The following is a 22,655-nucleotide window of genomic DNA, read 5'->3' as shown; positions in this document are numbered from 1 at the left end:
ATTATTATTATTATTATTTGTAATAACATACTATATTTCTGATAATACTCAATATTTTGTACCATAAAAATATAGCTACTTCTTGGCATCAGTCTCTAAGCCTTTGCACTGTTAGGCTATGTTCACACAACGTCAAAAATAGAATAAAAGCAGCTTTGGATATTTAAAATAACGTCAGTTTTTGCTGCGATTTAACTGACTGCAATGGCAATGCATTAAAGTCAAGGGAAAACGGACGTCCAATGCACACAATGTATTGAATAACGAACGTTTTTACAGTGGATGTCAAAATAATGAACATGACAATTATTTTCGGACGTCTTTTGCAAACAGCGGACGTTTTTTATTAGTTGTTCACACACAGTTTTTCTTTTGTCACCGTTCTTTCTCCGTTTTTACTATTAAACTCCATGGACTTTTCAATTAAGTCGCACCCAAAGGCCAACTAGTAATCCCAGACGTTTTCCCTCTATGTTGATCTCCCAATGCAAAGACAAGATGTTGGTCGGCCACTCCTACTTCCTAGGATGTATCCTTTATCGCAACCTATACCATTATGGTAGGTCTATTGTACAAATTTCTCTGTTAAGACTAGAGATGAGCGATGTATGATAACTTGCTTACCGAATCCGAGCTGCATACATACCACAACTTCTATATGCAGTCCTAGGACGCCTTGCTGTGAGAGCTAACCACCATAACAGACTGCACTTGTTTTCTTTTTTGGGACGCTATAATCTGATTTTGCCTCTATTGTGGTATAATCTTGTAAAACATCAAAAAAATTGTACCAGTACAGATGTTCATGCCATGTACCTGTTTGTGACTTTTGTACAATGTCCCTTTCCTGAGCTACATTGAAATTAAAAAAAAAATCTTGAAAAAAAAAAAAAATTTGCAATCCCAAACTAGAATAATGTGCAAACACCAGCCATTGCACATTATTGCAAGGGGAGGCCTGTTAAATGATGTTTGTTACTTTAGACTCACAATGACAGACGTCATTTTAAACGGAGCTGAAAAAACGTTGTGTGAACAAAGCCTATATCTGATAATACTAAATATTTTGTACCATAAAAGTATAGCTACTTCTTGCCATCAGTCCCTAAGCCTTTGCACTGTTAAGGAGTCTCTGCTGACCATATACTGTAAATGACAGCCAAAATATGCTACGGATCTTCCCACCAAGTACTGGTCTATAAATACATTGCTAAACTATGGTGGCAGATTAGTTCTAAGGCATAAACTAGAGGTCTGAAAGAGTTTCATAGTATAATGTCGGGATCAGGATAGGCATGTTGAGAGTTTGACTTTACCTGCCAGTGCTGGGCAAGCACTATAAATACAATTATACCCATAACGAGCAGCTTCTCTGATCAGTCTTCTGACAGAATACAGGCTAGCATAAAGATGTGTAATGACGGACTGGTGAATGACTGTTTGTAGCAGGGGAATCCCCACTGACTTCATTTGGCCGCATATTTATTTTTTGTAAGCTGATAAAATGACTTCTAAATTGTTCACAACACTGTGGCTCAAACACGGGGCCTGGGACAGGTCCATTGAGAGTGACTATGTTAGGGCCCTATTCCACAGTAACGATAATCGGCCGGATTGGCCCCATTAGGCCTGATTTGGCCGATTATCATTTGGTGAAATAGAGAGAACGATCAGCTGATGATCGTGTCATCGGCTGATCGTTTATTTAGGGCCAGACCTAAAATTATCGTTCCCCCACCGCGCATCGCTACGGTTGAATAGCGGTGCGCGGCGGGTGACCGACAATTTGACAGGCTGCAGCAGTGTTAAATATTGCACAACAGAGTTGCTTGCACAGTAAGATGCAACCTTTTACTGTATCTGTTCTCATTGCATATCTGGTGAATTAGAGTATTAAAATCATTATTTGCATGGGCTATTTATATGGCTTTTGTCCTATTCTGATGATTTATATGACTCGTTTCCTATTCTCCTGGGCAGCACTAGTGTTCATGATTTAAATCACTGTGAAACAGTTACCGTCCCCAGTAAAATAGTATAAATAGAGCTGCGACGTCCAATCCTTTAACCCATTTTTGCTGTCTAATATAAGATGCTAAAGCCCCTCTTACATGGAACGATCTCGGGGAGCAAGCCAACATGTGAGATCAGCGCTCGCTTGCTCCTCGTTCCCCACTGCCTGTCGGCGCGTGTCTGGTCATGTGCAGACGACGTAAGAGATCGGCCTTTCCGTCACCTGGCCGGGTCATGGAATGGCCGGTCTCTGAAAAGATCTTCCCAGACGGTACTGCAGTACCGGCCGGATGATCTTTGCAGCCGCAGAGTTCTGATGCATGCGCATCTGTGCACGCCCGCATCAGAACTCCCCACTGCACACTATGGAGCGTGCAGCCGTAGCCAGTCGCTCCATAGTGTGCACTGACAGGGTTTTCTGTGGCCACTATTCACTGAATAGCAGCCACAGAAAACTGACATATCAGTTTTCTACGGCGCTGCAAGAGATCCCAGCTGGAGCGTATACAATGTGTATACGCTCCAGCCGGGATTCCATAGAAGACAAGGCAATGTATATTTTCATAAAAATTATGGCCGTTGTTGCTGATTGCAACAACGGCCGAACTTTTACAAAAAAATATGTTGTGTGAACTTAAGAGAAACAGATCACTGATCTCAGGAAAACCAGCCAAATGATAACACTGCCGGCTGCTAGTGAAAGCGCTCAATGCAGTGAAATCCTAGGCGCATTGTCCCCTTGGAAACATTAATATGCAAAAAAGAGCCTGTAGAGCCTCATTAAAGAGTCTCGAAACGCAGGACTAGTCAGATATCCCTCCGGTAGGGGCCCAGGGAAGAGGTGGCTCCTGTAAGGAAACCACCAAAACCACCATACTAAGTGGCCCTATAAATCAATGTAATGACAAGGGAAAAACCAAGGCCAGGTATCCATCCACATACAGCTGTTTCAGGTGTTGCCCCTCATCAGTGTGGAGCAGGATTCTGTGTGAACATAGCCTAATAGTGTAAGTGTGAGGGAGCCCATAGGAAATAGCGTCAGTCAGCTGCCTCTGCTCCTATTACACAGAATGACAGCAGCAGATCCTTGCTCTACACGTCGATTGTCTTTAGACAAGTTGAAAGGCTGATCGTTGCCTTTTATTACACAAAGCAATTATTGCCCGTAATGGCCAATCATCGTCCACAAACTGTGATAATCGCTTTGTGTAATAGGGCTTTATGGGGTTAATAGCTGTAAGAAAAGCTCAATAAAATAAACATTCAGTGTTCGGTACATATTTGGGTTCCTGGTCCACTTTAATGCTTTAAATCACTGTATTTTTAGTAGAGATTAATAGAAGTTAGTTTTAGTGGCTTGGTCGAGATTAGTAGATCTATGTAATTTTAGGAAATTTATGACTTAGAATAATTTCCCTTTCCAGATTTTTTTTCCAGTTTTGTTTTGTTTTACCCCTTTACCCAATATCCTAAATGTTATAAGATACTGTGAAATAGACTACAATATGGGTCACATCATTCTTGCTTCGCGAATGTATTAAATAAACTGTAACATTTAACATTGGATTTCCCTTGATAGTTCTATATCTACTAATTGCGGAGATACGAGTGGGACTCAGTTCCTATACATAGAAAATAATAACATTGTTTTTTAGCTGAATATTTGTCAAGGTGGCATGTCGGATTCCGAAATGCTGACACATGATTCTTACAGCATTGTGCATTTTCATGAGCTATCCCCTAGGACGTGAATCCCCGGGCACCACCATCCATTTAGCCGGATGATGCAGTCTAGCTGTGTGTTCTTGCGACTGAGAACCATTTATCTGCAGATGCGATGATGCAGATACCATCTTATCTTATTAATTGTATAATTGGTAGCCCTATGTTGAATATTTAGACTATTAGTTGAACGGTCCCAAAGCTCACGTGGCATCTAGGCGTTTAGAGATGGAATTTTGATTTCCCCCATTTTAATCTCAGCAAGGTAGATGCTATCTCTGAAAACTGCTATTTATTCCTTAAATTATGCAAAGGCCCCAGGCATGAAGCTTTGATGAATAATATGCCCCCGGGCATAAAGCTGTGATTGAGCAGAAGCCTCCCAGTCAATTCAGAGGTTTGGATGATGTTGTATCATGGTATGAGCCAGACCCTCAAGTTGTTTCGAGTTAATCATAAAGTGACTATGTAAGTGCTATTTTTCAGTTTAATTTATTGAATCCTGAAGAAAGGGGGGGGGGGGACTTTTTTATTTTATTTTTGCTTTTTGATATATTTTCTTTGCCATTTTGTATTCAAACCGGCAATGTCTGCTTAAAGTGCTTGGTTAAAGTGGTTATTATTAAAAAGCAATGCCTTGGAATGAGCAGCACTCTTGCTAAGGGTTTGGCGTTTGGTATTGCAGCTATCCTTGAATACAATACATGGTGCTGAATAGCTATATGACATCAGGGAATCCAATGTTTGGTGCACCGTCAAGCCAACTTGCCTTGAAGGGGTAGTGCGGCGGTAAAAAATTATTCACAGAATAACACACATTACAAAGTTATACAACTTTGTAATGTATGTTATGTCTGTGAATGGCCCCCTTCCCCGTGTCCCACCACCCCCACCCGTGTACCTGGAAGTGTAGTGCATTATACATACCTGATCTGTGCCGACACGCGTCCGCCATCTTATGCCAAACGTCGTCTTCGACCGGCCGGCCCGAACACCTCCGATCTTCCCGAGTGCCGGCCGCGTCATCAGCTGCTCAGCCGCGATTGGCTGAGCATAACTGTGCTCGGCCAATCGCGGCTCAGCGGCTGATGACGCGGGGTGGTGGGACAAGGGGAAGGGGGCCATTCACAGACATAACATACATTACAAAGTTGTATAACTTTGTAATGTGTGTTATTCTGTGAATAATTTTTTACCGCCGCACTACCCCTTTAAAATCGTGTTCCATAGCACGATGTTCTGGGGAAGCGAGCACTGACCTGTCAGCTCCACACTTGCTTTTCCTTCAATCCTCACTTGCACAGATATTGAGCTGGGAGCAGGAAAAGGGGCCAACCGAACAATCCTAAGATTGTTCGGGCAGCCTATTGAAGGGGGAAGTGTTTTTAGAAAGAAAAAATGAACTCAAGAACAAGAGGACACAGTGAGAGGTTAGTTGAGGGAAAAATCAGAAGCAATGTGAGAAAATATTATTTTACTCAAAGAGTAGTAGATGCTTGGAACAAACTTTCAGCAGATGTGGTTGGTAAATCTACAATAACAGAATGTAAACTTGCCTGGGAAAAACATTTATTTCTCTTAAGATAATAAGAAGGGAAATACTAAAATGGTGGACTAGATGGACCAAGTGGTCTTTTTCTGATGACAATCTTCTATATTTTATATGAACAGATACTTTTTGGTAATAGTGAATTTCGGTCCTGCAAAGTGTGTCATTAGGGTTATAGGCATTACATAGACTAAATTGAAACTGCCTCTCGGAGTGGTTGCCACTGACAGGGTAGACTAGCAGAGATATATATGCAACCAATGGACAAAGGCTCTTGAATAGACAAAGAACTATTCATAACCGACTGGAATGGCCCATCAATACTAAGTGGGGGTACAGGTCATTGCAACAGCTTTTACTATTGTTGTGGCAGGAAGACCGGGAACTCTCTATGCTCTTCTAATAATTCCTTGACTTGATTGTAAAGTGCATTCTCAAATCACAGTATAAATAGGAGTCTAACGTTAAGTTTAGAATAAAATGAAAATGTTTAAATGTGCATTAATGGAATGAGTTAGTTGGCTGCTTGTTGACTAAATTGCCACCCAATCTATAGCCGAGACGCACATGTTGATTGGTTTCTGCCTTGTGCTCCGTGCCAGGTTCCATAATGATCAAGGCATTGTTCACTTTTCAGATGAATCCCACTTAAAAGGTTTTACTCTGCCTTGCGTAACTACAATTCCTGATGCATGAAACTATTTAGCTGCTAACACATGATTTAATCAATGGAATGGACATTTTGGTTGGATTCAATTTCTATTGCATCAAAACGCACAGTAAAAGAGAGCAGTGAAATGTGATACAGACGCTTCAATGAAAATCTGAACAAGCAAAGAAAACAAGAAGACTTCCAAGTGTTTTTCCATGTAGCATTCATGTGGTGGCAAATACTTTGGGATTCAAAAGATCCCTTCGTCAGACAAGTTTACAAAAAAATAAAAAATAAAAATAAAATGAAATAAAGAAAATTTTAATCCAGATCACAATCACAAGTATATAACTTTTTTTTTTTTTTTTTTTTGGCCAATAAAGGTATCACTCTTAAAATACACTCAAAATTTTACAACCACATGGATTTTTATGGCTAGTACGTTTTTATTTTCTATTCATATAAAATTATAATTGCTAGCATTAAACATGTGCATTAAAATATATAAATCTTTTATCTGTAATTCCCTTTCCAAACTGCTGACACTGTTAGATAGTTATTAGGTCAAGTAGACACATAGTACTTTTCATATATCCAGCTGTGCTTCCAGAATTTAGAAAAATGCCTTTATTTTTGGGTGCAAAGGGGCGTTCCCATGCCCCTGAATAGCTGAGGGCATGAATGGTTCCTCACACTCCCTTCCATTCCTGTTCCTGCTTTCAGATCTCGGATCTGTATACAGTTCAGATGTACAGTGCTGAGCAAGATGTTGAGGCTGTGCCCTGTTGATCAAGCAGGGATAGGGATGGAAGGGGGCACGAGGAGACATTACAGCCCTCCTTTTTGTGCAATTTATAGACTTTCAACTCCTCTTTGACCCTTTGCACTAGAGAATAAAAGTATTTTCAATGTTGAAGAACAGACTGATATATGAAATGTACCATGTGCTAACAGCACCAACTGTTTGAAAGGTGAATTGCAGCTTAAAGTGTCACAGTCGTTAACATTTTTATTGCAGAAATCAATAGTACAGGCGATTTTAAGAAACTTTGTAATTGGGTTTATTAGCCAAAAAAAAATGAATTTTTATCATGAAAAAGCAGTTTGAAGCTCTCCCTCTATCTTTATGGTTTTCCTATGGAGAGAGAAAGTAGAGGCAGCAAAACAGGACAACAAAGAGTTAATTTGCATTCACATCATGGCTCTCTCCTCTGAGGGTCACCACTGACCTCTCTGACCTCTGAATAGGGCTCTGAATGGCTCCCCTGCTGAGCAATCCTTTGTTTTCGTCTCTCAGCTGCCGGCTAATCTCGCTCCTTCCCCCTCTCCCCTCCCCTCTTCATAGACCAAACAGATCAGACTGATGAAAAAACAGTCGAGATTTCCTGATTCTGAGCAGTGGATGACAGAAAGGAGAGGAGGGGGGACCTGGGAAAAGGCTTTTTACGTGCAGGTAATGGCATATTTGGCTAATAAACCCAATTACAAAGTTTCTTAAAATCGCCTGGACTATTGATTTCTGCAAAAAATGACTTTAAGTAAATCCCTTAACAACTGTGTCAAATAACATAGGAAATATGTCATGACATAGCCCCATAGCATCTACAGTATATTACACTCTTGAAATAGACATGATGACATTAAGTAGCACTAAGAAGACCCACTTTCCTCTATGCATCTCTTTTATACACATAAAGCTGCCTGTATTGTTTTAAAGCAAGCATGTCCCAATCTATGCTTAAAGCATACGTACCACTCCCTCCCCTCTGTAACGCAACTCCATTAGAATCAATGGAACCACGTCACAAAGAGGGGATTTCTTCATACTGGGCGCCGGCGGGGCCACCCCCAGTTCTTCATGGCTGGTGCTCGGGAATAGACCAGCGCCGTGGCGGAAACCAGGTGGTGGTTCCAAAAAGAAGGACCCCAGCACCGGCATCCCGACACTGGCATTGGTCTGTTTGTGTAAAAAAAAAATTGTACCAGGTTGTACATTTGCTTTAAATAGAGTCAATTGAAACCTGTAAGTCACCCACATTGACTAATTTATATCTATAACGTATATATAATCACATGCTTTACGTAAGGAAAACATACATTTTCTTCCCTTATTTTGTGGAGACAAAATACATTGTTGTAATGTAAAAACTATAGTTGAGGGGAATCCTGCTGTTAATTATACATGGCAACGTTCTGCTCCCTGCGATTCACAAATGATATACATTATATAGCTAACAACCATTACGTCTGTTAATATGGCTTCTGCTAGCACTGAATATACAATATTAATAAAGCGCTGGTTGATATATTTTCTGTGTTTAAATGGCAGGTCTGGGCAGACTACACTTACTTTAGTGGGACTTAAGGATTCCTGGGGATCAAATGGAAATGACCTTAAGGCTAGGTTCACGCACAATAAAATAAAAGCAAAATACGGTCATAAAATAGGGCTGAGTAATGTCCATGGGGGGGAAAAAAAATGTTAGCTTAAGCTAGTTTTCCATAGGCTTTAAAGCGACTCTGTACCCACAATCTGACCCCCCGAAACCACTTGTACCTTTGGATAGCTGCTTTTAATCTAAGATCTGTCCTGGGGTCCGTTCGGCAGGTGATGCAGTTATTGTCCTAAAAAGCAACTTTTAAATTTGCAGCCCTGTGTGAAACTGGTGTGGCCTAGAATGTCAAAGGCCAAGAGGAAGCACACGGAGGTGTGGAAAAAGGACCGTAGCCCTACCTCTATCCACACCCCACGTCTTTTGGTGGAATAAAGTGTTTTATTTATGAAGACGGTGAGTGCCGCAAGTCTGCTATTTTTTCGTTGTGTGAATAGATGCCAAGAGTGTCTGTGCCCTAGGCCTGCTACGCCTCTCTGTGCCTTCTGCCCTCTTTATCATTAGCAATGCCCCAGGCAGGATTTCTCCTATTCATCACTTGTCTGAACGCTGCACATGTGCCTTAATGATCCAACACATGTGCACCACTTAGTGATGATTTTGAGAAATCCTACCCAGGGGTGTTACTAATGATCAAGAGGGTGGGGAGGAGGGACAGAGAGGCAGTGCAGGCCTAGGGCACAGACACTCTAGGCCACGCCAGTATGACACAGCTCTGCAAGTTTAAAGTCTTGGATTAAAAGCAGGTATCAGATGATACAAGTGTTTTGGGGGTTGTGGGGGGTTGTGGGTACCCTTTAGTGAAGTATGTTATCATTTAAGAAAATGGATGTATTTTTTTTCCATATTTTAAGAACATATTTTGCTTCTATTTTACTGTACGTGGTGTGGACCTAGCCTTAGTCTATAATACATCAGCAGTACTTTTAAGAACCCTTTTAATTTATGCTTTTTGGGGAGGCAGGGGGGCGGTTGTAATTGCAATGTCACAATGTGACTTTTGGTCATTGAAAACATTGTCTGGGAATAATGTGCTGAGAAACCTGTACAAACAATGTGTTCATTAGCCTTTCACATTTGGCTTTTATAAGAACTGGACATATTTCAGAATGCTTTTAAGCAGCTTTTATTTAACATCTAAGAACATTTTCGTAATGTGGAAATAAAGAGCAGACCAGCATAAACGTGTTCCACATGTTGTTCCCTTGTCCATGGCAGATAATATAAATTGTCACAACCAGTCCGTCTTGATTCAGAATATCCATGTGTTTGGTAACTGGACTAAAAAAATTTTTTTTCTTTTTTCAAAATGCAACATTTTCATAAATTTTCAGAATCTCTTCCTCTCCTACGGTGGAAGACTAATATTTCTCCCATTCTCCTAGAGGAACACTTACTTCTGTGACCTTAGGCAATTCCTGGGATATTTTGTCCTCTCTGGATCCCTGCAGTGGGGCTGCCATGTGTAAGACGAAACGGCTGAGTTACAGGAATTTGGTGTTGAAGCTAATACCAGGGGGTATAGCTTTAATAATCTTGTCAAATGGATATCTTTATAGCTTACATCTTACATAGTTTTATTATGTACTTGACTCATGTCAAACAACGTAAAGATTGTATCAGAAAGATCCTGTGGCCCAATGTGAAATCTCTAACAGGGCCCCTCAACACCCAAAGTCTCCAGGCACTAGAGGCCGACTACGACTGGTGCCTCATATTCTATAGAATCTACAAAAATCCATTTCACAGTTCAGAGTCATTGGATATACTCTAGTGAGTCCAACCAGCTTTATATTATGTTCTAATAGAAAGCTTTTTCTCATCCTACCCCGTATCTTTAGATCTTGTATTAGAAAGAAGGAGATCCAGAATTTTGGATGTGCTCCAAACCTATGGACTTGAATTAAAAACACAAGAAATACTACTCCTACAAAAGACCCCTTTACTATAACAAGAGAAACATATAAAATGTAGCCGATGGTATATAGAATGCATTCAAATGTTTTTAAATATTAAGTGTCTCCAAATACCTATAATTTTGCTCAACAAAATGATGGGGCTTAGCGAAAAGTAGATGCGTCTTCATAAAAAGGGTGGTTTACACTTTCCAAAAATGCATCACTATTTTTAACCCTCCGTCACATACAATATCGGTTCTAACGAGTTCACATACAATGTGACTGTCAGGCCTATTGTATGTGACGGAGGGTTAACTTACAGGGAAACTCCAGCGACCCTATTAAAAATATGCACAAAAAGCATACAGGTGCACACACCAATCCGACAACGATTTTCTGATATCTTTCCTTCTTGTCTACAGTACTCCTAGCCCCAGATTCAAACTTTTACAAATAATCCCATGGCATTATGGCACATATCCAGGAAACTAGATCTCCCATCATGCATTGCTCCTAAGAGTCAATTGCCTGTTACCCGCCCCTATATTGAAGTGTTCACCCACCACTGGCCCTATCTGCTTCTACTTTGCACAGTAAACACAGTATCATATCTATCTATCTCTCTGTCTAACAAAAACAGTGTCTCATTTCCCCTATACTACTCAGAAGAGGCTTTTGTTTCTCCCAACATTTCACAGTTGCTTGTAACATAAACTGAGATCATGTAACCTCTGTCTCAAAAGGGAGGGGGAGGACAGAGGAGTGAGACAGAGTGGTCCAGAAAGTGAGGATTTTAAAAAGGAGTTAAAATGTGCTGCAAAAGGCCCAATACATGTAACAGAAACCTATTACAAACAAGCTTAGATTATGGATGGGGATTGAACAGGGTAACATTTTTATTAACGGAAGTTCCCCTTTAAAAACTCTTAGACTAGAACTAGATTTTTTTCTGCATACCCCAATGGATTTTGTGGTTTATCACCGTTGAAAAAGCAAATATAACAAGTATAATTTTTTATTCCTAGTAATCTGAGGATTATTTTGTGACTTGTTTGTCTACAACATGTTTCCAATTGAATTAGTCGTTCATTTGAAAATAATCATTCCGATGCGCATCAATAGTTTAATTTCAGGTTATCAAATGAGATACAAGGGGAATTTATGAATGTCGAGAATGATGTGCTGGCTTGCTGGTAAACACCTGTGAAGGTCACTTTGAAAGCAACAAGTTTGTGTATATAAAAGGCCCTAAATTTTGTAGCTTTATGCTATTGTCTTTTGTGCAGCAATGTCAAACATAAAGCATTATTATTTTCTCTACCAGTTTTTATTATTGTTATGGTTAGAATGCCTATGCACCTATGTCGGCAAACACTGAGTGCCACATACAAGCTCTGTACTCAGCGTAGATGAGGGCATGAGGCCAAATAATAAATTCCCATATTGTATTTTATACCCAAAATTATATTCTATGAAATCCTAAATTTCAACAATTTCCTGGTAAAATCCCTCCTCTGATTGCTATAACTAATGTGTCAGTCCGTTTCACATATTATTTAAAGTCATTTTATGGGACTAGTAAGCAATACTAAAACTTATTTCAGTACAACACCAAAGAAACACATCATTGAATAGATTTATAGCTGTATATGAATTTCTGGTATCAGAATCAATAGAGCTTTTATATTTCTGTTAACAGCAGAGAACAATCCATTTTTCTTGTCATGCTGTGGCTGAAACTTAAAACATCTCAAGTATATTATAAGGTACATCCAGCGGAGTACAAGACCTCGGCTTCTGTTCGATTTTTTTTTTTTGTTTATACCATATTGTAATACCGTTTTTACTGGGTGTTTTTATATAAATATTTTATATTTGTGTCTGGCACATTTAATGATGGTTATATTAATAAAATTATTTAAAAGGAAAGACTAATCTTTAGTCTGTTGATTGCCTCTATGATTATCACTGGAGCGGATGACGCTGTGGGGGAGGGGCAGTGCTCCTAACAGTGCTCCCGGTTGAAGACTGCGCCAACTAATAGAGCAGGTCCGGCTCCGAGAAGGAAAGGTAAGACACATACCTGCCTCCTAAGCATCCCAGCCACTATATGGGGCTATCAGCAGGTTGGATTTGTCTAACCTGCTGACAGTTCCCCTTTAAAAATTTAAAGTAAACCTAACAAATACAGTCTGCAGAAATGAGACCTGCACCTACCTGACATTTATGGCATATCCCATCCTACAGAGACATGTCTAGGATGTGGATAACTCCATTAGAAGTTTTGTCTGCGAGATATAGAGAGACAGACAGATCAGATAGATAGATAGATAGATAGATAGATGCCTTGTGAGGTATAAAAATAACAACAAGCTATACTCACCTATCTCAGTCCTCCTGTGACAATGATGCTTCTGGTGACACACCATGTTTGCAAGAACTATCCTTTCAGCCAAAATGTTATGGCAGGGGATTGGCTGAGAGGGGAAGATCCAGTAGGTACAGCATGACGCCAGGGAACAAGAAAGAGTAGAGATTACCATGGACTGCGGGCACGATGTGTGAGCTCACCAGCTGTGGGGTATTATGGGGGTAAGTATAATTTTATTTTTTTTTTATTTTTTTTTACTTTTCCACTCTACCAAGATATATATATTACCCCTTGACAGCTTTCCTTGTGTGAGCATGCACACAGAGATAACTGTTATCATTGAGTAGTACCATATGAAATACACTGGCTATCTAATCTGTTTGTCTCCTCCTGTCAGGTGATAGAGTGATAGACCAGCATGTTCACTATGACCGCTTTACTTTATATAGCTTTGCAGCTTAAAAATAAATAAATAAGTAAATAAATAAGAAATAATATATATATATATATATATATATATATATATATGAACTGACTTTCCCCAATAAGCATCCTACTATTTCTGTGATGTTTCCATTGTCATGCTAGTGATTCATGTATGAGAAACATATAGCGAGCTGCTAGTTATCATTGGAGTTGTAGAACCCGCAGCGTCCATGTTTAGAGAAGAAGTTGTGTCCATTCAACACTTTTATTCTCCAACTAAAATTATTGCTACTACACCCACCCATACATACATATAGGAATATATCAAAGATGTCATTTACACTGTACTTCTGTTTCCTGATTGGTTATCACTGACGGAAACATCCTTGCTTCTTGTTTCCAAAGCAAGATTCTCTTGTTTCAAGGATGGACAACTGAAAACTATAAATATTTCCTTTCAATTTTCTGGACCACTGTTCCAAGAAGGACACGGGCATCCAGAATTACACATTTCCATGCAACATTGTCTGCCTGAAGACAGGGGAAGTTGCACTCTGTCATTTTCCTTTTGTTTGACTTCCATGAGGTTGCTGTAAGAGCGGCTATTAGGTACGACGTTTTAATAATATCTGAGGCAGATAATGGGAGACTGGAAAAGGGAAAAAAACTTTCTGCCTGTAAAAGTTTAGCGTCGAAAAAGCCATATTTCTGCCCATAATTGCGTACGGTGTCCCTTTCAGCCGTACCTGTTTGCAATAAAATGGATTGAATATTGCTGTGACATAAAACAGAGGAAGTGGTTAGGAGACAGACCTATAATTATCAACAGCAGGTGCCCACAATGGAATGCCGGAGTGATTTCTGAGTAGATAAATACTGGCGGAGAAAGACTTCAAGGCTATCAGGCTCCGCTTATAGACAGCTGAGTGCCGAGAAGGGCTGACGGTATCTCCAAGGGCTAATGTGGATGTTTAGTGTACAGACTGAAGAAGCACAATAAGTAGCTTGGCTTTGTACTGTTTGTTTGAATCAAATAATATAATATGTATATGTTTGTACCCCCGCACGTTCCCATATAGCACAGGCATATTCTAAGGAGCCTAATTAACCTATCAGTATGTATCTGGCAAGTGAGAGGAAACCAGAGAATCTGGAGGAAGCCCTCGCAGATACTTGTAGAACATACTAACTCTACGCAGATGTTGCCCCAGTAGGATTCAAGCGTATATCAGATATTGTGTTTCTTATTTTTGGCTTTGTGCTTATAAGTGAAATTCCACTCTACAGTAAATAATCTATTTTACTACGCTGGTGAAAGAGCAAAAAAAAAAAAAAAAAAAAAAAGTTTATAGACCTTTGGTCTTGGCTTTACAGATATATGTTGGCACGTAACAGCGATGATTTAGTGTACGCTGTCTTACATGGCTTGTGTCACATTTATTATGAGTTTTAGATGCTTTTCTCCTGCACCCCATGAGAGCAATAAGGTCTCATTAAAAAGAGATATGGCTTCGCTAAAAGGGGCAATGCTTAAAGGAGAAGTCCGGCCATTTTTGAATTCTGGCAGGGGTGAATTTGATCAGGAGTACAAACTTACGTCTCCCCATGGGCTCTGGGATCTCCAGCCCTGACACCTCACGATGACTGCTCAGCCAGTCAGTGACTGGGGTGGGACGCCGCTCCAGTCACTGATTGGCTGAGCTGTCAGTCCATCACCCGGGACAGACATATTTCCTCACAACCTGGGGGAAGATGCTTTCCGGCGAAGGCCCTGAGGACGGTCCTGCTACTCACCGTGGGCATAGGAAGAGGTGAATTTGTACCCCCGACCTGCTGCTGGATTTTAATAATGGGCAGACTTCTCTTTTAAGAGCTGTCAGCTGTAATTCAAGTCCCAAACTGCTGACACTATTAGCTAACTGTTAGGACAAGGAGACACATGGTATCTTACGTATATACAGCTGTACTTTCAGAATATAGAAAAATTTTATTCTCTTGACAAAAAAGTCAAAGAGGCTTTCCCAAGCTCCTGATAAGCAGCAAGCTGAAATATCTCCTCTCTCCTCTTCCCTGCTAGATTGACACATGGTTGCTGAGTCCTAAGCAGGGTCAGGTATGGGGAGGGGGAAGTAAGGAGGTGTTACTGCTTGGCGGACTTCAAGGGCTTGGGATTAAAGGGTCTTTTAATCTTTTTACTATTTAATAAAAGATTTTTTTTTACTTTACAGAAGCACAGCTGTGAATGTGTTTGGGCCAGGAGACACATAGGGGGAGATTTATCAAAGATGGTGTAAAGTGAGACTGGATCAGTTGCCCCTAGCAACCAATCAGATTCCACCTTTCATTTTCCAAAGAGTCTGTGAGGAATGAAAGGTGGAATCTGATTGGATGCTAGGGGCAACTGAGCCAGTTTCACTTCACAACATGTTTGATATTTTTTTTTTTTTTACATAATGCTGGTGGTGAATTACCTTTTATTTATTTTTATATTACTACAAGCCATAAAGAAAAGATTTGTCTTTCCCAGTTACATATTAAGAATTATTATTGAGTAAGAGCTATAAGAGTAAGAGGTGTATGTTCTCCATTAATGTTTGGTTAAATGACTTCATTTTACACCTCCATATGGTATTTGAGTTGTACACAGTTTCGGGGGATAATGATATGCATGTTAGTGACACATACCTCCAGGCTCGGACTGGGCCACCGGGGAGCCGGGGGATTCCCCGGTGGGCCCCACCTCCTCCCCCCTCCTTTCTCCTTGCTGGGCCCTGTCCCTGAGCCAGAGAGGGGCCTACCATTTGATAGGGAGCGCAAGGGGGGCCCTGCTTGTTCCCACACTGCTGAAAAGAACAGGCGGCATCAGGGCCCGTTCTTAAGGTAAACTAATCATGGGCCCTCCCCCTGCACTCGGTGTGTCCCCGCTCCCAGCCTCGGCCCTGCTCTCTTCCTACCTGTCATGAGGAAGATGCAGAGAGCAGCAGCAGCAGGGTCCTCCATCCCCCTCTCCTCTGCAGTCACGTGACTCTCCTGTTGCTATGTGTGCAGTCGGTGCACAGGAGATGGGGAGAGGCTGCCGGCTGCCGGGCCTGGCTGGGAGAAGAGAAGGGAAAGATGGAGACTCCATGGAGCTTCCTGCCCTGCTGAACATGTGAGTTTGTTAACTGTATATTTGTCTGTCTTTGTAATCTGTGTGTGTTTGTACATCTGTGTCATGTGTTTATGCGTGTGTGTGTGTGTGTGTGTGTGTGTGTGTGTGCATCTATCATGTATATAGTGTATATTATGTAATGTAGTACTATAGATATTTTACTGTATATATATAATCTGCATGCTTTTGTATCTGTGTATATATGTTTGTGTGTCTGTCATGTGTCTGTGTGTGTGTTAGTATGCTTAGATGTAGGTATATATGTAAGGTGTGTTGTGCATATTTGTGTATGTCTGCAGTATGTCATTTTGTGTGCATATTTGTGTATGTCTGCAGTATGTCATTTTGTGTGTATATATTTGTATGTGATGATAAAAAGTTTGCACCCTGGGGGTCCAGTTGTGCAGGAGATCCCTGAGGCTTAGGGGCTGATCGGCTGATTCAGTATTATAGGAGTGATGGTAGGATGATAGGAGTAGTAGTAGACATAACAGTAAGACTTTCATCAATGGATGAGGCGTTTTAAGGAGAACCCTCTTTGTCAGATCTATTGAGGGTTTTCTACAAAAAATGTCATCCATTGATTAAAGTCTTACGGTTACTTCTACTACAACTCCTATCATCTTTGATGTGAGAATCCTGAATCAGCTGATCAGCGCCTAAGCCTCACAGATCTCCTGCACAACTGGGACCTCCAGAGTGCAAACTTCTTCTCAATTATTGTACCGACTCAAAAAATAAATATATAAGCAGCAGCATCAGACACAGTTAGTATAATGCCCCCTCATCTGACTGCACCCCCTCCAGACACAGGTAGTATAATGCCCCCTCATCTGACTGCACCCCCTCCAGACACAGGTAGTATAATGCCCCCTCATCTGACTGCACCCCCTCCAGACACAGGTAGTATAATGCCCCCCTCATCTGACTGCACCCCCTCCAGACACAGGTAGTATAATGCCCCCTCATCTGACTGCACCCCCTCCAGACACAGGTAGTATAATGCCCCCTCATCTGACTGCACCCCCTCCAGACACAGGTAGTATAATGCCCCCCTCATCTGACTGCACCCCCTCCAGACACGGGTAGTATAATGCCCCCCTCATCTGACTGCACCCCCTCCAGACACGGGTAGTATAATGCCCCCCTCATCTGACTGCACCCCCTCCAGACACGGGTAGTATAATGCCCCCCTCATCTGACTGCACCCCCTCCAGACACGGGTAGTATAATGCCCCCCTCATCTGACTGCCCCCCTCCAGACACAGTTAGTATAATGCCCCCCTCATCTGACTGCACCCCCTCCAGACACAGGTAGTATAATGCCCCCCTCATCTGACTGCCCCCCCTCCAGACACAGGTAATATAATGCCCCCCTCATCTGACTGCACCCCCTCCAGACACAGGTAGTATAATGCCCCCCTCATCTGACTGCCCCCCCTCCAGACACAGGTAATATAATGCCCCCCTCATCTGACTGCCCCCCCTCCAGACACAGGTAGTATAATGCCCCCCTCATCTGACTGCCCCCCCTCCCGACACAGGTAGTATAATGCCCCCTCATCTGACTGCCCCCCCTCCAGACACAGGTAGTATAATGCCCCCTCATCTGACTGCCCCCCCTCCAGACACAGGTAGTATAATGCCCCCTCATCTGACTGCCCCCCCTCCAGACCCAGGTAGTATAATGCCCCCTCATCTGACTGCACCCCCTCCAGACACAGGTAGTATAATGCCCCCCTCATCTGACTGCACCCCCTCCAGACACAGGTAGTATAATGCCCCCCTCATCTGACTGCCCCCCCTCCAGACACAGGTAATATAATGCCCCCCTCATCTGACTGCACCCCCTCCAGACACAGGTAGTTTAATGCCCCCCTCATCTGACTGCCCCCCCTCCAGACACATGTAATATAATGCCCCCCTCATCTGACTGCACCCCCTCCAGACACAGGTACTATAATGCCCCCTCATCTGACTGCCCCCCCTCCAGACACAGGTAGTATAATGCCCCCTCATCTGACTGCCCCCCCTCCAGACACAGGTAGTATAATGCCCCCTCATCTGACTGCACCCCCTCCAGACACAGGTAGTATAATGCCCCCCTCATCTGACTGCCCCCCCTCCAGACACAGGTAGTATAATGCCCCCCCTCATAATATAGTGCTCCGGCTGCACGCTCCATTGTGTGCATCTGGGAATTCAGATGCGGGTGCACACGGGTGTGCCTGAATTACAATTCAACAGAGATCCGGCTGGGATATTCTGGTAAAAGAGGTATTCTGGTGAAATTTTTTTTTTCAAATTAACTGGTGTGAGGAAGTTATAGGAATTCGTAAATTACTTCTAATTAAAAATCTACAGTCTTCCAATACTTATCAGCTGCTGTATGTCTTGCAGGAAGTGGTGTATTCTCTCCAGTCTGACACAGTGCTCTCTGCTGCCACCTCTGTCCATGTCAGGAACTGTCCAGAGCAGGAGAGGTTTTCTCTGGGGATTTGCTACTGCTCTGGACAGTTCCTGACATGGACAGAGGTGGCAGCAGAGAGCACTGTGTCAGACTGGAGAGAATACACCACTTCCTGCAGGACATACAGCAGCTGATAAGTACTGGAAGACAAAGTAATTTACTGATCTGTAACTTCTGACAGATTTGAAAAAAATTATTATTTACCTGAGTACCCCTTTAACGCTTTAATGACCACTGATATGCCTTTCATGAAGGTCCTTAAAAGTCTTATTCTAGCCCAACACCTTGTGGTGAGGCTAGAATAAACCATTATTGGTCTCCTCTGCTGGAGATTGTAATATAAGAATAGACTAGATGGACATTTTCTCCTTCATCGTTTATGTTTCTAAGTCTGTGTTCACACATGACATTTTTCATGTGTTTTTGCAGCAATATTAAAGAGAACCTGTCACCTCCCGTGCCGGGTCAGAGCCCGGCCGACCCCCGCTAGAGCCCCTTAAAGTCACCTCATTCCCGAAGTCCCGCTTCTTCAGCCGGTGCGGGGACGGAGATATCACTGTGGAAAGCCCGGAGCGCGCGCTGCTGAGATGAGAATGACGGCTCCATTCATTCTCTATGAGCGTCGGACTCATCTCAGCCACGCTCACCAGGCTTCCCACGGTGATATCTCCGTCCCCGCACCGGCTGAAGAAGCGGGACTTCGGGAATGAGGTGACTTTAAGGGGCTCTAGCGGGGGTCGGCCGGGCTCTGACCCGGCACCGGAGGTGACAGGTTCTCTTTAAGTTTCTACCTAAATGGTGCAGTTTTACAACAACTGCATCAATCAGTAACAACTGTATAAGTGACTGGCAGTGCACTAGGATTGCTGCTCACATACACAGCTCTATGCAAAGTCGCTGTACTAACGTGAAAGGTTTGGCGCTGATTATGTCTTTATATGTTGGGTGGGCCCCAAGAATCAATTTCCCTGGTGGGCCAAGGTACCCCAGTCCGACACTGCATACCTCCCCCGTCAAGTCTACAATTATTAAAACAAAAGAGGAAATTCAAAGCAACATTCCAAGAATCAGTGTAACCACCCCCACCCTCTTGTCTTTCCCCAAATCATAGGTTACCTGAGAACACATATCCTGATCATAAATCAAACTTCTCCCAGTAAGGCTTAACATATGTACAATCACGTAAAAGGATCCAATTACATGGCACTCAGTTAACTTCTAAATGTCCTCTTAGAAACACAAAGATATACTACCAGTCCTGGATAGAGACAGGCTTGTTCCAGAACACATTTTTGACCTTTAATTTTTTTTTTTTCATTTAACTGATTTAGTAGACTTCGGTGAAAGCGAATCCTGTTAAATAACAGGCCCATATTTTACTATTACAGTAGTTGTAAAGAAGATGTAACAGTAGCGGAGCATCCGTCTTCTGCAGCTGCTGTGTTTTTTACAGCTGAAGATGTCACTCAACTCTTTGGGTCTGTGGAGTTTGTGAGTTGTGAGACCTCTCTCCGAGTGAAGTTATTGCAGCAGGTAGACCTGCAGTCCTGGGAAATATCGCAGATATCACGATGATAAACTCAGCTCTGCTACACACATATGTTATAATGATAGTATATAAACATCACCTCTATACCCTTTTAGCCATAGAGGATAGCCACTGGCTCCTGTTATGATGGACATTATTTGAATGGGCACTGCACAATACTAAACTGTCACTAAAGTATTCCTACAGAGGAAATGTTGGATACAATGGCTAACCACCAGGGTTGTCAGTAGCTTTCCTATGAGGAGGACCTGATAGGACTAATTATTTTCTAAACCATTTTGTGAACACTTGCTATCTACAATTAAAATGACCATATACAGCCATGTCAGTACAGTGGCGCAAAGATTCAACTACAGTGGTGCCTTGGATTACGAGCATAATCCGTTCCGGGACGGCGCTTGTAATCCAAGTCCACTCTTAAACCAAAGCAAATTTTTCCATAAGAAATCATAGAAATGCAGACAATTGGTTCCACACCCCAAAAATAATGATTTATTATTCTGAATAAAATGTAAAACTAATGAAACAAACATTCAGAAACAGCAGAATCTGTGATATTATAAGTTACTGTACAGTAATGGAGAGGATGGGAAACACCAGGGCTGACAGAGACTGCAGGGAGCATAAAGGAATGAGCAGGACAGATGTGGGCACATACATGAAGCACTCTCTGTCCGTGGAGAGAGGGGTAACAACTATGGAGAGATTACCTCCACAGTCCTGTCCCCTGATGTAAGCCCCAGCCTGAAGTGGATCTGCTATGATTTGGAAGGTGAGGGAGACTTCCTGGGTCAGAGTACAGAGCTGTAGACCCCGCGATACAGACCATGCCCCTCCCCCTCCCACCCAGTACAGGGAGCTCTTACACCAAAGCAATGCTCTTACACCAAGTCACAATTTTGAAAAACTGTGAGCTCTTAAACCAAAACGCTCTTAAACCAAGTTACTCTTAAACCAAGGTACCACTGTATTTCAGAGATCACGGCATCATAAAAAATGATGATGCCAGGAGTTCCGAAGTCCAGTCCGTAGCTCCCAGTCCATAAAAATGGTCTGTGCACGAAACACGTGAACCAGGCCATAGACAGATGTCAAGCTAACTTGTCTGTCCAACAGCCATACACATCCCAAGCTAAGCATGAATGTCTTTTAAATGAGGAGCGGGGGATAAATTGACACAGCAAACCCCTAAAACGGGAATGGGGAACCTTCGGCCCTCCAATGGATGGGCGAAAGATGGGAATTGTAGTTTTGCAATAGCCAGAGTGCCGAAGGTTCCCCATCCATGCCCTACAACATCAAAGGGAAAGTAGAGAAATCACAATGGACAGCTCATTCCACCAAAATGAGTGGGTTTGGGCTGACATTATTCTATTGTGTGTGATTTTTTAGAGATGAGCAAACCTGGAGCATGCTCGAGTCGATCCGAACCCGAACTTTCGGCATTTGATTAGCGGTGGCTGCTGAAATTGGATAAAGTCCTAAGGCTATGTGGAAATCATGGATATAGTCATTGGCTGTATCCATGTTTTCCAGACAACCTTGGAGCTTTATCCAAGTTCAGCAGCCCCATCAAATAGCAAACGTTCGGGTTCGGATCGACTCGAACCCGAATCTGGTTCGGTCATCTCTAATTTGTATCCTTTCTTGAATATTTTCCTTATAGTTTGTTAGTAGAGATAAGTAAACCTCAAGCATGCTCTGTTTCAGACTCTCTGCATTTGATTACCGGTGGCTGAAGAAGTAGGATGTAGTCCTTGGGCTGCCTGGAAAACATAGATAGAGCCATAGACCATAGGCTTTATCAATGTTTTTCAGGACTCCCTAGGGCTGTATCCAACTTCTTCAGCCATCGGTAATCATATGCAGAGAGTCCAAACTGGGCAGGCATGTTTGAGGTTCGTTAATCTCTATTTGTTAGAATTGGAACCTTTTTATTTAGGGAACAAAAGTTTCAATCTTTGCACTGTTAATTATCCCTTTATTCTATAGAAGGGGCATTCACACAAAACAATCTAAAGCATAATGTCAATTGTCTATGGCTCTATCGTCCATTTAGACACATTGATTCTTACTAAGGGTCCTGTTACAAAGTCCCGATCAATATTGTGAACGAGCACAGTTCTGCTAGATCGGTGCTTGTTTACTGGGCCTATTACATGGCCCAATAATCGTTTAACAAGGACTGCACAGAGATCATTAGTGATGTCCGTGAAGCCCTTGCCCAAACTGTTAATACTTTACCTGTCCACGCTCCCAGTGTTCTCCTGCGCTCTGCATGTGTCCCATCATACAGAACGCAGGAGAAGACCGGAAGATAAAATATAAACTGAGTAATCGTCAGCCATTGGTCGATCAAACCAATGATCGTTTCATCGGTTGATCGTTATCTCTATTACATGGAGCGATAATCAGCCGAATCATTGCTTCATGTAATAGGGCCCTAACTCAGTATATTCCT

At 42.2% G+C, this 22,655-nt stretch overlaps 1 protein-coding gene across 1 annotated transcript in view; it reads left to right on the top strand.

Moving 5' to 3' along the window:
* The window catches only part of UNC5C (unc-5 netrin receptor C), a 332,506-nt gene that overhangs the window by 31,510 nt on the left and 278,341 nt on the right, over positions 1-22,655 (top strand). The gene's annotated exons all lie outside the window — the stretch shown is intronic.

The sequence above is a fragment of the Dendropsophus ebraccatus genome, chromosome 7 (genome assembly GCF_027789765.1).
Source record: "Dendropsophus ebraccatus isolate aDenEbr1 chromosome 7, aDenEbr1.pat, whole genome shotgun sequence".
In the NCBI taxonomy this organism is placed as follows: domain Eukaryota; kingdom Metazoa; phylum Chordata; class Amphibia; order Anura; family Hylidae; genus Dendropsophus; species Dendropsophus ebraccatus.
Note: the sequence above shows the minus strand (reverse complement) of the source record. Positions and strands in the feature narration are given on the sequence as shown.